Source organism: Dermacentor albipictus, chromosome 8 (assembly GCF_038994185.2).
Source record: "Dermacentor albipictus isolate Rhodes 1998 colony chromosome 8, USDA_Dalb.pri_finalv2, whole genome shotgun sequence".
NCBI classification, from domain to species: domain Eukaryota; kingdom Metazoa; phylum Arthropoda; class Arachnida; order Ixodida; family Ixodidae; genus Dermacentor; species Dermacentor albipictus.
The window spans coordinates 77,160,767-77,169,028 of NC_091828.1; positions in this window are offsets into that span (position 1 = coordinate 77,160,767).

The following is an 8,262-nucleotide window of genomic DNA, read 5'->3' on the forward strand; positions in this document are numbered from 1 at the left end:
CGTTTTATTTTATATATTGTAGATATGCCACGAAATCATCAGGAAACAATATTTGCTTGGTGTTCTCAGCAAAAGATAGCCGGCAGGCACACAGACGACAAAGACGTTAAAGGGACAGGAACCAAGGTTTTCTGCGAATGCTTTGAAGATTGGAGCTGCGCATGCTTTCGCTTGCTTAGACTTTGCTCTTAGAGTCTCAGTGTGGTTATTTAAGTCACATACGAAATCACGATGCACGAAAACTCAAGGTACACGCTCGAAAATGTGGAACCTCACTCCTACTTACCTAAATACAATACTCAGCCCTTGACAGGGCTATTACATAAGGGGTGGAAATCGTGCATAATTTGCCTAATACAGACTTCAGCACACAAACAACATTACTAGACAGACAATGGGCACCATTTCGCGAGTCAGATGCCGACAGCAATTTGTAGGGATCTAGAAATTGACTACTGGTGCACTTTACGTCCCCAAACTGTCACATTCACATTCGTCTTGGAGTGGGGTTGCCAGCAGTGCTTCCGGCTATGCTAGCAAAGATGCAAAATAATTGATTCTGCGCTCAGAGGTTCGGCCTCTTGATTGACATCTTATGATCTGAGCGTCTTTGCTAAGGCGCGAACTTCACTGTTTTTAGGCCGCCATTTTTGGCTGTAGGATTGAGCAGTAAATCTGTTTCTTCAGCGCAAACTCAATGTATTCTGGCAAATAAGGTTTCATCAAAGAAAAGAGCGAAACGCCACAGAGTGATAGCTCAAATGATAGAATTCCCGTTTAGCTAACTGTACGGGTATGCAGTGCTGCCTCTCTCCCACAGACATGTCTTTTCCCGCCAGAACCTCCCCGAGCCCAATTGGCGCCAACTGGGGTGAAAACAAAAATAAACGCTGATTATGCTCTGGCTAGTTCTTTGCTAGTATTATCAGGTAGACGCAGCCTTTCAATGTTTGTCGTATAGATGCCTGGTTAGTCAGGACTCAGTCTCTCGAAGTGGTCACATCTTAACGCACTTTTGTTTTAAAAAAAAAAAAGATAATGACAAACTATCCCCTAACGCGGTGGCATATATCCAATATGTGTTACGTGGGTACGTACATAACCTAAAGAGATGAAGTTATTCAGGAATGCTAATCTAATTGAAAGGCCATTTCGTCCAAGCGCTGTCATTAAAGAAGGTCCCCTGCCGTAGTGTTCTAGGATACTAATAAGCGAGGAATCGGTGAACTTGAGCCTGAATACTGGTTGGAGTAATGTGCTGGTGCCCCCAAAGCACTGTCACCGGCTCTGCGTGCGACAAAGGCGCTCGACTGATGGCAAAGCACATGTTGCGGACTGCCCCGGCATAAACGTAGCACACGTTGCCGAGGCCGTACGTTAAGAACATCTAAAGGATGGAGCCCACCCAACAACAGACCTCAGGCCAATGCCACAATGCTGTCCCAATGAGGATAGAGGCGGAGATTGACCTTCGTTAAAACCTTGTTTTTTCGTCTCTAATTTACCTCACTTCCCAAATAGGCTTTCGAGCCAGCCATATTCTGCAAAAGTAATAAATAAATAAAAATGAAAAAAAATCAATTACAATTGTACTTGCTAATAATCTTATAATCAGCATCGTGTGTAATTTCCAAAGTGCTGCAAGCCTAAACGTAAGCTTGAATAGCGCGGAAGAAACGCGTATGAGACCGAACAGCACAAGCGCTTACTAACAACTGGTGTATTTCAGGAAAGAGGACAGCTGACGGTAAGCACACGTGCGAGAACAAACGTGACCGCAGTTCTCAAAACAAATTCTATAGATCCAACGCATGCTTAGAACCGATGTTATGCGAAGGATAATGCAGGTGCCTGGCTATCCAGAATTTTCTCGGATTCCGCTAACTGTTACGATGTGTCACCCATGCGTTCGCATAAATTGAGTAGTAGTATACGCGAGTCGGGGAAGTGTACGTGTATGTGACATCAGCACGGTGACGACTACTTCTCAGACTATTGTATGACGTCAAAGCCATGATATCTACGTAGGCATTTCGTAAGCCCGGGCGAGGTTATGACTTCACGATTTCTGGTTCTGTATGTGCAGTGGACGACCGTAAACTAGTGAAACACGGATTGTGACGTCATAAGCGACTGGGATATATGCATTAGTACGCACTAGTAGTTGTGCCATGTGGTGTATGCTAAAGTGACGATCGCATTTGTACTATAACGAAAGAACGTTAAAACATGACTAACTTGAGTGATCATGAAGTCTATACGACGTCACACAATTCCTACGTAGCGTAAAGCGCTACGAGAAAAGTGCCGGGCAAAGTGGGCCCGTCCCGGATTAATTGCAGTACAACACTGCGCCGCAGAGCGCGAGCTGTCACGAGGAAAGAAGGCGAGAAAGTCGTGTGCGTGTCGTGGGCTGAGTGTTTCAAAGAGCAGGCTGCCTTTGGAACAACAACAAAAAAAGCATGAGCATTATTGTGGCTGAGTGGTTGGAGCACCGGGCTGCTGGGTTCCAAGGCAGAGATTAGATTTCGCCATCAATCACACATTATATTTTGTTTTTCAATGCGAAAGCATTATACAGGGTCTTTTTTTTAGCTGCTCCAAATTTTTAAAATTGAAAAAATATAAGTCACGGTAATGTTATGTGTAAAATTCGAATCCACAGATTGGCGGCCTCTAGATAGGGAGAAATAGCCGCACTTACGACCGTAATTGTTGACGTTACGGTAATTAACTTTCTAGTTATCAACAATAGGAGGCTGCAGCAAATGTGTACTTTGGGACACACTCTCGAGACTACCTATCACAACGATCCAATTTTGAACAGTCGATATCGTGTGGGAGCTACGCGAACAATACGCTCCCCTCGGCAGGCTCCTTGAAACCGAAACTGGCTGGAAAAACAGCGTCTGTATCGTCGCTGCCCCCCCCCCCCCCCCCCCCGCCTTTCATCCCGTCTCCAGGTCACCGCAGGTCCGGTCACGCGAGCAGCTTGCGTTATCTCCGTGCTATCTGCGGCGTTGGCCGAGCGCTTCAATGCCGGCAGTCCGCCAAATTTACTTCATTATTCCGCCGGGTGTCACGTGCCCGCTTCCAAGTGGCAGATCAGGGGCCCAATGGAATGAAGAAGTAAATTTGGCGGCCCGCCGGCATTGAAGCGCTCGGCCAAAGCCGCAGGTAGCAAGGAGATAACGCAAGCTAACGGGCGGACCGGCGGTTACCTCGGAGACGCGACGATAGGCGTGGGGGGGGGGGGGGAGTTAGCGATGACATTGACAACACAGACGGTCCTTTTCCCGCCAGTTTCCGTTTCGTGGAGCCTGCCAAGGGGAACGAATCGTTCGCGTAGCTGCCACATTACATCCGCTGTTCAAAATTGGATCGTTGTGATAGATAGTGTCGAAGGGGGAGGGGGGGGGGTAAAAGTACTCATTTGCTGTAGCCACCTATTTTTGAGGAAAAAAAAAGTTAATTGCCGTAACTTCCATAATTACGGACGTAAGTGAGGCAATTTCTCCCGATCTAGAGGCCACGAATCTGTACACTCGAATAGCAACAAGATTACCGCGATTTATATTTTTGTAATTTTAAAAATGTGGTGCGGCTAAAGAAAAAAGAAACACCCTGTATGTCCAATGAGGTAGAAAAGCCGGCGATGTTCTCTGCAACGAGTGGTACCAAAAATCAGTGTGACGTCATCAGCATCTTGCATGATGTCAGTAGTAGTACAGAAGGTATAATATATATAATATATGGGGTTTTACGTGCCAAAACCACTTTCTGATTATGAGGCACGCCGTAGTGGGGGACTCCGGAAATTTTGACCACCTGGGGTTCTTTAACGTGCACCTAAATCTAAGTACACGGGTGTTTTCGCATTTCGCCCCCATCGAAATGCGGTACAGAAGGTAGTGAATGATGTAAAAACGCTAAATACTAGTAATTAGGGGTAATTAGTGTGCAGAGTGTGAATCAAAGTGAAAACAGTGAAGTGCAATGAAATAAAGCTAGAACAAGTTTGAGTAAGGTGAAATAGGGTGGATTAAAGTGTTTTAAGGCGCATTAAGGTGAATTAAGGTTAGCACGAGTTAGAGAAAGATGGATTAATGGGGCCCAAAGTGGATTATGGTGGATTAATCTGGGTACAAATCAGAGCAGGGCGGATTAAGGTGGCTGAAAGTGAAATAAGCTGGATTGAGGTAGATTTGTGAAGGACATGTGAAAATGTATGACGTGAGGTCTCACGGACGTGACCAAATAATGGGAGAACTCATGATGCTTTCGCATTCCGGTTCAGTTCCGTCTTTTGTTGTACCCACCCTTCCACCAGAATGCCAGGGGTAAGCTTATGAACGAAAATATATGGACAACCTCTTTACAGCGAGCTGCAGCACTGCCAAGGTGGCACAAAGACAATGTTTACAATCGTCGTTTTCTTATCCTCCAATGGCTAACGTCGTCTTTGTCACACTGCTCGTAGTCTCGTGCCAATATATAATATATAAATATTCACGTAAAGATAGCGATTTCTTTAGCTTTAATGCACCATTTGGAGAACGTTATTGTCATTAACTGTACGAATTCCTTTCTCCAGGCGTATTCGTGTTACCTTCCCAGAGACTGGTGCACAGAACAAGTTGTATTTTAAGACCGCGGGCTAGACACTTTCACTTGCCGGAAATAATTGTAACGCAGCCTACGCATAGTATGCAGACCATGCAGACCCTGGCGGCTTGTGCCATGGTTTTTGCAGACGCAGTAGCTGTGGTAGGATGGCTAGAATAGCACCTGCTGGTGGAATATTCTCTCAGCAAAGCACCACGTTCCTCGCATCCCGTAAACATGCCCCGGCGTATTAAAGCTCCAGCTGAGGATCTGAAGCGGAACGCTCAACGAACTGAAAAAAGACAGGCCCACATGCACACCAAGACCACTCCATTTGTCCAGGTGCAGAAACAATGTGCTGCCCTGAACATGCGGCTCTATGGGAACACAAGCTGAACACAACGCGACAACGTGTACAAGGCCCTTTGGTGCTAACCAATGGGGCTCGCGGCGGTCATCGAATTATCCTTGTTCGCCTGTCTACACACACCACACCATGCGTGTCTACTTAGCGTACGTTTACTGCAATTCACACTGCTACTACAGCTACGAGCCTCACATTTCGTGCAATATTGTAACACGTTGCTATTGCATTCGTTGGTTTGCCCTTATGGCAAAAGTGTGATCTTCAAAGTAAGTAAATCAATACAGTTGTCCAGAGTCCTGATTCGAACGTAGGACCTCTAGCACAGACGACCGATTCTGTAATGAATATGCAACTGACTGTTTTCCCCCCACATTGGCGAGCCTCATCAAAACATCGCAGTTTTGGCACGTTAAAGGAAGAGAATTTTGTAAAATAATGAACCTCGTATAATAAGACACAATGTGGGCCGATGTCAAAAATAGTGTGATCAGAAATGTAAGCCGAACCAGTCTACAGTGGAACCTCAAATGGTGGGCCGATCCTGAAGATGGTGAGTGCAAAAAATGTATAGTGCGACACTCTGCAGTGACGGCACCGCTACCTTCCCCTGCACCCGCCCCACCCAACTCGCTCAGTAATAATTTATCTTTGCTGAGCACGAGGTCGCGGGATCAATTCCCGGCCACGGCGGCCGCATTTCGATGGGGGCGAAATGCGAAAACACCCGTGTGCTTAGATTTAGGTGCACGTTAAAGAACCCCAGGGGGTCAAAATTTCCGGAGTCCTCCACTACGGCGTGCCTCATAATCAGAAAGTGGTTTGGCACGTAAAACCCCAAATATTATTATTATTAATAATTTATCTTCCATATACTTCAACCGGAGGTTGAATCGCCTTACAATTTTTCTTTCCTTGGATGCGTCTGCAGAGTACATCAAGTTGACGTGGTGCAGACGGCACGACAGGCATATTGTGCCTGCTCGCCATGGGTTTGTCTTCGTCCGTTTTACTCAACTCATGAGCGAGTCGGCCGACCTGCGCTACGAGGGCAAAGTTGCGAATTATTAGTTTCGGGTATTAGGCTGTGCATAGTTAGAGGCGCACAAAGCATTGTGAAGTGAGAAAACGAAATGCGTATACAATATGTCAAAGATGGAGCCGAATATATGAATGCGGCACCACCTGTGCTGGAGCATGAAATGGAGCGCGTATACAGACGCGCTCAACGGGTCGTGGGGTCGTGGGGTCGTGGAGTCACCGCTTTACGCAATGCAGATATACAGGTGGTGAGTGTTGATTTCGTCATGGAACTCCACCGCTCGTATGTACGCTGTACTGACATACTGCACAAACGCAACTACCAAAAGCCATGTTCAAGGTGAGCTTGATCATTAGAGCGGGAACGTGTTTCTCGTTGAAGGATAACCTTCACATTAGAGCGGAAACGGCGTACAGAATGGTACTGCTTGCTTTCTGCACACAAATATAGAAATCATAGAGTTTCCTCAAATATAATACGGGGCACTCTGGCGCTGCAATCCTTGAGCCACCAGGGTAATGATGAGAAGTACATGGATATGTCTGATCTTTGTGCTTGTACATGCACACGTCCTTGTGGATTCCTTTATTACACTTTGTTTGCCTTTGTTGTCGTAAATTTCAGCGCGATCTATACTTTTCTAAGTGCAGGAGACTCTGCGAACCCGCAGAATGGCTACTAGTTGCAACGGTTCAGCTTGCTTGTCAAGGTGGCCAAATTTAAACGCGCAAAGCGCCTCAAGGCACTGGCTCGTCCGTGCTAAATTCATAAGGGCGTTATATGTTACTTGCCTATGCGTGCATCCGCGGCGTAATGGTTTCAATATCTGGCATCTGCGCTACAGGTGGTGGGCTCGAATGCTGTTGTCGGACAATTTTAATACTGTGTTTTTAATTGTTGATCACTGAGTGCATTGTTGAAAATGATTCCAATGTGATGAAACCGTTTGAAACGAGAAGGACGAAGTTTAGGCAAATCTATGTACTTCCCGAAATTCCCATGATTGTTGAACCGCTGCCATTGCAGCTCCCGTAGTAACCAGCACCAGAGTTCCCTTTAATAATTATTGCATAAAACACTATGACAGATTAGCCTTAACCACTATGGAGAGTGAGACTCTAAGAAATCGCGCATGAAGGTAGAAGGAGACAAAAGAAAAGGAACCGCCGCTCCCACTATCGGTAGTGGCGATAACAGCCCAAGAGCTGCTGCTCTAAAGCTTTCGGTTTACCTTAGCCGCGCTTCGCACTTGAGGTCAGGGTCCGCCACCCGTGGAAATCACGCAGCCGCGGCCATAGGAGGCTGCGAGTTTGTGTACGTAACAAAGCTGGCCATAGCTCGGGGGAACATCCAATTACTGGAATTTAATATTGAGAAAATGTTTGTTTGCGTATGTCAAGCGCGAAGTGTGTTGAAAAGGAGGACACACGCGTGTTGGAGAAACTACCAGATCCTGGTGAATAAGCTCCGTAGCTAAGGTGGTTTTGAAATTGTGTTTTTTCAAAGTTACATAAGGCGTTCGAAGTAGAAATTTTGTATCAGTAATGTGTGTCTGGTGAAGCAAGGTTGATCAATTTGAGAGTTGTCGACACTTTGCGGCCACTGCAAGAAATAAATTTTGTACTACGTGACATTGGGGGCACGTAGTACAATGGGGGCACGTTAAGGAACCCCAGGCTGTCCATAAATACGGAGTCCGTTACTACGGTGCGCATCATAATGAAATGTTTCTTTTGAGTCGTAACCTCCTAGAACATAATTATTCAGAGCCACATGTAAATAGGCGAACATTTTACCGACGGAGCATAATAAAGCGAGCCGACATAGAGCACTGCCTGTCTATGCTTCGACCATTGACAAGAGCGGGCGGTCATAAAAAAAGAAAGGTTGACTTCTACCTCTTTCATAAAATATCGCCATGAAGCGAAAGTGAAGCGCGTATTCTAAGCAGCAGTTGAGAGCTTCATTGCAGATATACACATACCGGTCCATGAACCTGCACAGTGCTTTACTAACTACAGTTTCGCTCGAAGGACGAAGCAATGACAGCGACACCAAGCGCGCGAGGCTAGTGCTCCTGCGCCCGTAAACAGCACTCCGGAGGCTACCAGGTGCCACAGGTGTGCGCAGAGAGAGGCGCGCACCAAACGCTCATGCCGCGGCGGATGTTGGAGCGCCTGCACGAAGCAAATGAAAATGCGGCGCCAACTCGCCGTCCATCTTCGTGTCTGATCGCGCTTTGTATTGCTTT